This window comes from Bos indicus x Bos taurus, chromosome 22 (assembly GCF_003369695.1).
Source record: "Bos indicus x Bos taurus breed Angus x Brahman F1 hybrid chromosome 22, Bos_hybrid_MaternalHap_v2.0, whole genome shotgun sequence".
Classification (NCBI taxonomy): Eukaryota; Metazoa; Chordata; class Mammalia; order Artiodactyla; family Bovidae; genus Bos; species Bos indicus x Bos taurus.
In genome coordinates, this window is record NC_040097.1 from 36398414 (window position 1) to 36407839 (window position 9426).

The following is a 9426-nucleotide window of genomic DNA, read 5'->3' on the forward strand; positions in this document are numbered from 1 at the left end:
TTCTTCCTCCTCCTTTCTCTTACCCTCTATTTCTGTCACAAGTTACCTTCTACTGTAGCAAATGTAGATCTCACCTCTGATCTGTCTCCCTTGGTCAGCTCTCATTCCTTCCCAGTGTGCACAGTAAGACCTAGATTAAATAAGATATGCTACAAAGAGTCCTGCAGGTAATCTTTTACCAGAAAGAGCAAAGGAGTTTTTGAAAACTCTTGTTATTATTATTATTATTTTGCTCCTGTCACACACTCAAAGGAAAAAAAAAATGTGGCCCAGGAACCAACCATTGAAAATGCTCATTTATCTAATACCTTTAGCTAGCAGATCAGAATTAAGATTTGTTCTTCCCCCGTGGCAAGGTGAGGTAAAGATGTGCATAACAAGACATATTAAGGTCACCAATGGTTCTTCTAAACTTTGAAAATAAAAGCTTTCTGAAGTCTATAATTAATAAGCAGTATATTAATTAGGGCACTTCAATCATAGAGGTTCCCCTTCTTTACTTGAATGCATCTTTGATGTGGAGGATCAGGGGAATTATCCTTGACTCCTTTTTATTGTACGTTCCAATTCAGCAAAATGGTTGGCTGTCACTACACGATCAGCTTATTATTCAAATCCCTCTCTTTTAATAAAATCAGACAGCCTGGTGTCATCCACAAAAAAAAAAAAAAAAAAAAAAACTCATCTCCTATACATTTATCATTGAGCATAAATGCCATTTGATCCTTACTTGTGGAAACAATGTCATGCCAGGCCTTAGCGCCATCAGTGTGCTTACAGGGAATTAAAGAACCTCTGGTTAAACACATGAATGATTCACAGTCAATCGTGATATGCTGGTAACTCAGCATGTTCATATACAGATAAGTGGGTTTTGGCCTCAGTTCTGAGTCTACACACTGCCCCCTAGCAGAGCTCCAAAAACTAGGTCATTTTTAAAATTTTTCTCCTATTCATGCATCATAGTTTTGCTAACTTGCTTAGAAAAAAAAAATATTTGTTTGGATTTTGGCTTTTTTGGTTTGTTGGTTTTTGTTTTGTTTTCGGAGAACTATGTCCAGTCCTTATATCTACCATTTAGCTATAGGATTAGCATTCTTCCATTCAACTCTACCCCTGCAACCTGGTGGTGAGCATCTCAGATGCCAAAATCTAGCTTATAGATGCTCTGTCTGACTCTGACAGAGTAGATAACTCAAACTCATCATGTCAATATAAGCAAACATTAAAAGTATCAACGTCAATAGAATGATTGTGATATCAATAGGATGATTTGCAGGCCTTGAACAGGAAGAAATGAAAGATTATAAATTCATGTTAAGAAAAAAAGAACTCATCATCTGACCAGAACTCTTACTTTCTTATGCGACAATTATTGTCACTATGACAAGGTACCTTGCTGGGTAACCTGTTTTCTCCCTTTTGGCTCCCTGGTGTAGCAAGTGTACCTGCCTTAATTAGCTCTACTCTGTGTGCTGTGTCCTTCATTATTTATTAAAAAACTTCCTATCGCCTGTACCTGGGTTTATCCTCAAGTCTAGGCTACCTTGAGCAGTCCTTCTTCCCAGCCTTTCTACCGATAAGAATCCTTAAGAGCTGTGTGTTAAATATATAGCTTAGCCCTCATATTTCATATTCAGTAGGTCTCAAGCACAGCCACTATTTTTTTTTTCTACTAAGTGCTCCAGGTGATTCTTATCTTTAGCCGAATTTGGAAGCAGTGCCCTAGGTGGTATGATTAATTACTAGTATGATTAATTACCATATCCTGACTTGTCCCACTTCTTCACCTCCCTTTCTGACTAGGTCTACCAGGCATCCTACTTATTTTCAAGGCTGAAAGTTTAAAAAAGAGGTCAGAGAAAACATTTAAGATAATTTCAGTTATATTAAAAATTGAGAGAAATTGTTCTTTGGAAGAATTGATGTGAGTTTTCACCTTTAATGGAGAAAGAGCCATGATATGAAGAAGTAGCCCTCTTTGATTATTTTTTTAATGTTAAAAAAGAAAATTGATACACAGCCACTTTGTCGGGTAGGCATATTATTAAGCATTTAATGTGTGCCATTTTCTCAGTGCTACCACTATTTATAGCTACATCTATGTAATGATAATGGTGTTGTGTGTTAGCAGAGTGTCTCCTAATAATCGGTACTAATGTTCTCAAGACTTTGCAAGTGTCTGATTTTTCACCACTCCATTCTCATGTAGAAATGAGGATGGAAAAGGAAAAAATGTAGGTAAAAATGAATCATTTGGCAAGATGTTTTTAAGGATACAGATTATTTACTCATTTGACAAACACTTATTGAGTATGTGAAAGCATGTTATGTGCAAACCACAGAATGAGGCTGTGGTTTCACAACAGTAGATAAGAAAAAAACATAATCACCCCCTTACTAGAATCCTTACTAGAATTTATGTTCTCGTATAGAAGAGAACCTCTTAAAAATTTACTAAAATTTTTAGTAAAATTGTAGTAAACTATATCAAGGAGAATTTTAAGAAACAATGGTGTGATATTTAATGGAGGGAAATGAGGAAATTTAGGAGTGAGTTAAGGTTCCCAACTGATAGTTGGAACATTTATCTCTAATTTTTATTTTTATTTTTTCAAATGAATGAGTGGATTCTATTTTATGCATCAACACGTAATGACTGATTCTCTCAGGCACAGGTCAGTGAATGCACGAGGAGAGCTTCCAACCTAAAATGCTTTTATGTCATCGTGATTCTGCTGCACTGTAGCAAAGCCAGATCTTCTCGTCCTTCTGTTTTGAAACAAGTGCCCAACAGCAGTTGGCTTCTTTGCAGATAGACAATAGAAATAAATATGAAAACTTTAAAAAGAGAGAATGAGTGTATCTAAGTAGGCGTAGGTGTGACTTTCTTTTTTTTCATTTTTATTGACTCTGTTCTAGATACGTGACTCCGAAGAGCTTCAGAAATAGCATAGTTGATTGGACACTGTCATTTGCGTTTCTATGTGAACACAGGGAGATGAGTTGCATTTTCTTACATCTCCAATTAGTCACAGTACCTCTGTAAAAGCATTTGACTATAAATAATGTTCAGGAAGAAACAAAAGGTTGTTAGTGTTTTCTCATGTGAGGTGGTTGCTGACATCCTTTTATCAGGCTGCTTTGGACCAGGTCATATGTTACGATCAAGATATATGATTGTTTTTGATAACTATTGAGATTTATCTTTTTAACTATCACCTCCATCAAAAGAAACCACATTCCAAAGAAAATTCTTTTGAGGAAAGAAGAGATATATACCTTTACTGCTAAATTTAATTTCCAAAGTCAAAACTCTAACACTTCTTAGAATGTGGACATGAACCTGGAAGCTTGTGATAGCTCTCCTGACAACTTCAATTCTAACTTACACAGCTACTACTTATCAAAAGCAGAAGACAGTGACTTGAAAACTCCTTTTCTGTCACCTAAAATGATAGAGTGATCCCAAGTGCATACATGACTGGGTTGTTATGCTAATGCATGAATTCAATTAATGAATTCAGTTATTCACCAGATAAAGACTGCTGTGTTCCAGACATTGTGTTAGGAAATGTGACTACAATTGTGAATAAAACAAAGTTAAGCCTCTGCCATGAAAAATATACATTCAGCCAGTGAGATGTATAACAATACACTAAAGGAAAAATACTTATAAGAATTTGGAAATGATGCTAAAGCTGAAACTCCAGTACTTTGGCCACCTCATGCAAAGAGTTGACTCATTGGAATAGACTCTGATGCTGGGAGGGATTGGGGGCAGGAGGAAAAGGGGATGACAGAGGATGAGATGGCTGGATGGCATCACTGACTCAATGGACATGAGTCTGAGTGAACTCTGGGAGTTGGTGATGGACAGGGAGGCCTGGCGTGCTGCGATTCATGGGGTCGCAAAGAGTCGGACATGACTGAGCAACTGATCTGATCTGATCTGATAGAGGGAAAAAAAGCATAGACACCATTGGGAAGGTTTGGAGCTGCTCCATAGAAAGAAAGGAAAGGGAGGGGAAATTCTCTTATAAGTGGTGATATTTAAGTAAATATTTGAAAAGTGAGAAGGGAACTCAGCCATGTAAGTAATAGGAGGAAAGTGTCACATTTGCCAACACCATGAGATGGAAAGGGCTTCCCTGGTAGCTCAGTTGATAAAGAATTTGTCTGCAATGCAGGAGACCCCAGTTCAATTCCTGGGTCAGAAAGATCCCCTGGAGAAGGGATAGGCTACCCACTCCAATATTCTTGGGCTTCCCTTGTGGCTCAGCTGGTAAAGAACCTGCCTGCAATGCTGGTAGATCTGGGTTCAATCCCTGGGTTGGGAAGATAACCTGGAGAAGGAAAAGGCTACCCACTCTAGTATTCTGGCTGGAGAATTCCATAGACTGTATAGTCCATGGGGTTGCAAAAAGTCAGATGGAACTGAGCGACTTTCATTTCATTCACTTCACTTCATGAGATGGAAAAGATTGCCATGGTGGGGAGGTTTGAGATTCACTGAGATCAGTGTGTTTGGAATTTAGGCTAGAAGTAGGAGAAGGTAAAAAGTCAAGAAGGGACATAGCCAAAAGCCAGGTCTCATATAATGTACTGAAAATACACTGTATAAAATCTTCTTAGCTGTTGGGAATATGTAGAAAAGAAAGTGAGAAAAGATTGTATAAGTGTGGCTTATAATAAATAGCTAAGAAACATGATACTATGTGTTATCAGTTGGGCTTTAATCAAAGAAGTAGCATCGCTGTGATGCATGTCATGGAATGGAGTTACTAAAAGGCGTGTGTGCGTGTGTGTGTGTATGTGTACACATCCAACTCTTTGATGACCCATGGACTGTGGCCCACCAGGCTCCTCTGTCCATTCATTTTCAAGAATACTGAAGTGGGTTGCCATTTCCTTCTCCAGGTGATCTTCCCAAACCAGGGATTGAAGTACCTCCCTTGTGTCTCCTGCATTGGCAAGAGGATTCTTTACCACTAAGCCACCTGGGAAGCCCACAAGATTAGATCTTGGGAAATTACTGGAAACTGGTTAAGAGGGCTACATGAGATTGTCGCCTTTGTAGCTAGTGCTGAGCTAGCAGTGAGGGAGAGGAAGGACAAACTGGAACCTCCCACTGGTTTACCCCTGCCTCCACCTTTGATGGTGTGAAGTGTCTGTCAGGTGCATGCACATCTGGCCCAGAGCTCAGAGCAAACAAAGGAGAAGAGGTCGGAGATGGTTAGCTGTGGGTCTGGATGATGCCCTACACCATTAACACGAGCCAATGTATCAGCCACAGTATCCATCTGAGGCATGTACCCTACACTGATCTGCAGAGTGTGCAACTGGCTGCTGCCCCATTTCCACTTCCTAAATCTCCCATAAATTTCTCATGTTCCAATCTGGAAACCACACAAGCAAGGGAATTTGGGGAAAGTAGCTGTCCTTTAGCAAAAGTTTGCACAGAACAAAGCCATTGCACTAAGTTAGACATCACCCCCCCCAGAAAAAAATCCTGATATAGAGAACAATTGTAATTAGATGGATAAACTTTTGCTGGTGGTACTTGTGTATGAGTTCACCTGTTTGGAGGGACTTGTTCTGATAAAAAAAAAATCCGATTCTCACATACATACTCTTTGTTCTCTCTTCAACTTTAATTGGAAGACAAATTCTCATATTCACATAAACTTTTGTTTTGATAACATATGGTGCTGTTAATAAGCTAAAAATCGACTTTCATAAAGTCTTCACTTTGAGGTCCAAGAAATGGAAGGTAAAACTTTAAATGTCATGTTTAAGAATACACAAAATGAAATCTGAAAAGCTATCATATTTGGAACAATCCATAGGCCCAATGGTTTTCAAATAATGTCTGTTTTCATAGATGAGAGGATCACTTTGTGTAGAATATAAAAATAAGGAGAGAGAAAAGCCTAATAACTCTGATTGAGGCAAAGGGGATTGATTGGTACCTGTCCTGTCCCCTTCTGGAGCCCCTGAAAGGACTCTTACAGAATAAGCAGAATACAAATATGAGATCTCTCAAGGTTGCCTCTGTCTCATTCTCTCCATTTGAGCCAAGACTTAGTACCTCATTTGTAGCCTCAGGATACAGGCAACTATTACACAGCATGTAAATGGAAAATGGAAGTTTCTTTGAAGATTCTAAGTGGAGAGAAGGAAAATTGTTAGTCCTGCACACCAATGGCAATGTTGCATTTAAATCTCTTTTAGGGATGGGAGGCAAGAGAAGGGTTGGGGATTCTGAGGTACAAACTACTATGTACAAAATAAATAAGCTAAAAGGATATATTTATTGTTAGACACAAGGAATACAGCCAATACTTTCTAATAAATTTAAAAGGAGAATAATCTCTAAAAATATTGAATCACCATGCTGTATATCTGAAACCAATATAATTAACTACACTTCAGTTTAAATGGAGAAGGAAATGACAACCCATTCCAGTATTCTTGCCTGAAGAATCTCATGAACAGAGGAGCCTGGAGGGCTACAGTCCATGGGATCACAGAGTCATATACAACTGAAGCAACTTGGCATGCACACAAGCACTTCAATTTTTAAAATACTCTTTAAACATTTTTTCTCCAGATTATCTCTGCCTTATTTCCCTTTCATCCTTTGCAACATATTTCCTCCCAAAATTCCTTTTATTGTCCTGAATAACAACTGTGTTTATAAAGAACTTAGTGCAATAAATACCTACCATTAGTTTTAAGCCATCCTTTTAAATAGTAATGTATGTGTTAGTCACTCAGTCGTGTCCAACTCTTTGTGACCCCACAAACCATAGCCCACCAGGATCCTCTCTGTCCATGGAATTCTCCAAGCAAGAATACTGAAGTGGGTAGCCATTCCTTTTCCAGGGGATCCTCCTGACCCAGATATTGAATCTAGGTATTCTGCATTGCAGTTAGATTCCTTATCACTGAGCCACCAGGGAAGCCCTCTAAATAGCAATAGCAATCATTTATTGGGTGTGTAGTATATTCCAGGCACTGTACTAATTGCTTTACATGAATTTGTCCCTTTGTAGCCTCAAAATGGGGCTTCCCTGGTAGCTCAGTTGGTAAAGAATCACCACCTAAAATGCAGGAGACCCCAATTTAATTCCTGGGCAGGAAGATCCCCTGGTGAGGGGATAGACTACCCACTCCAGTATTCTTGGGCTTTCCTGGTGGCTCAGATGGTAAAGAATCTGCCTGTAATGTGGGAGACCTGGGTTTGATCCCTGGGTTGGGAAGATCTCCTGGAGGAGGGAATGGAAACCCATCTAGTGTTCTTGCCTGGAGAATCCCCCATGGACAAAGGATCCTGGTAGGCTTCGTTCCATGGGGTTGCAAGGAGTCAGACATGACTAAGCAACTAAGCACAGCACAGCACAGCCTCAAAACAACTCCATAAAGTAGTTACTATTATTTGCTCCTATGTTATAGACAGGGAAGCTGAGGCAAAACAAGGTTAAGCAATTTGTAGATGGTTATTCAGGTAATTCAGGTTTTTCCAGTAGTCATGTGTGGATGTGAGAGTTGGACTGTGAAGAAAGCTGAGGGCCAAAGAATTGATGCTTTTGAACTGTGGTGTTGGATAAAACTCTTGAGAGTCCCTTGGACTGCAAGGAGATCCAACCAGTTCATTCTAAAGGAGATCAGTCCTGGGTGTTCTTTGGAAGAACTGATGCTAAAGCTGAAACTCCAGTACTTTGGCCACCTCATGTGAAGAGTTGACTCTTTGGAAAAGACTCTGACGCTGGGAGGGATTGGGGGCAGGAGGAGAAGGGGACGACAGAGGATGAGATGGCTGGATGGCATCACTGACTCGATGGACAAGAGTTTGGGTGAACTCTGGGAGTTGGTAATAGACAGGGATGCCTGGGGTGCTGCGATTCATGGGATCGCAAAGAGTCGGACACGACTGAGCGACTGAACTGAACTGAATTCAGGTAATTCAGATGGTTAGACAGCATCACCAACTCAGTGGACATGAGTTTGAGCAAACTCCAGGAGATAGTGAAGAACAGGGAAGCCTGGTGTGCTGCAGTCCATGGAGTCGGACATAACTTAGTGACTGAGAAGCAGCAACAACAACATCCAGGTAATAAGTGGGAGAGCCAGGACACACATTTCGGGCTAACTTCAGGCTGACTTCTTCCAATGAAAGATAATCACCAAGAGATATATTGTTATTGACCAGAGTTTTTGAAAACCTTATGCCTCACCAACCAGAAAAGATGATCAAAATATGCACCAAACAAAACCAGTCACCTCTTGGGAATTGGGGAGAAGGGGATTACAATGTTTATTGAAGAAATGTTAGGGCAACCCAAAAAAATCTGTTTGTTTTTTTCTTATGGAAAACTATGAATGACCTTTTTGGCCCACCCAATGCAATTATTTCCCATTATGTTACCGCTGTTTGAAAACCACTAATCTTCTGATTTTCATTTTTAAAAATCAAAATGTTTCATCAACAACCATTTATTAAACTGAGTAGCTGTATTTTCCAAAGATGTTTGCAACATCTCCCACCCCATAGATGCTATTACAATGTGACTTTGATGTCCCTTCCATAAAGAAACAAGGTATGTTTTATCCTCCTTAATCTAGGTGGGCTTGTGTAACTATGATTACAGTAATATGCATCTTTCATGGCCAACTTTTACCTGGTTCTAGGGACACTTGCTCTTGGAAGTCAGCTGCCATTCTGTGAAGAAACCCAGACTGGTTCACCCAGACAGCCCACGTAGAATGGCTATACATGGGCTGGTTAATAGTCATCTGAGAGCCCAATTAACAGCCAGTGTCAACAACCAGACATGTGACTAAATATTCTTCTGGAGGATTCCTATCTTGAATGTTCAAGTCACCCCTAGCCTTTTAAGAATACCCAGCTGAGACTTCTGATACAGCAACAAATAGTACAGGTTACATCCTGTCCAAACTCCTGACCCACATCTGAGCGGGATGCCATGGGTGTTTTATGCCACAGAGTGGTGTTGGCTGAAACCTATAATGAGAAAAGAGGTTCAAAGAAGAAGTAAGACTCATAAGCCTTAGAACCCACACTCAGTATGCTCTCCAAATGCTCACTGAATTCAACAGCAGCATAGCAACAAAAGCCAGTGCATCTTGATAGACTACAGTACTTTCTCCAATTAGACTGAAAAGTAATGAAAAAAAATTTCTAAAAAGGAGATTTTGCTCTAACAGTTATTAAAATTCATAGTAACCAGGAGTTTTAAAATATACAAAATATGCTACTAGTTTCTTGAAAATAGTTTTCTCTCATCAATAAGTTAAATATTCATCCAAATATGTAATTTATGCTTTCAAAGTATTTTTTAATCTTTTTTGAAATACAGTCCCTTTCAATGCTGTTAGTTTCTGCTGTACAGCAATCTTGAC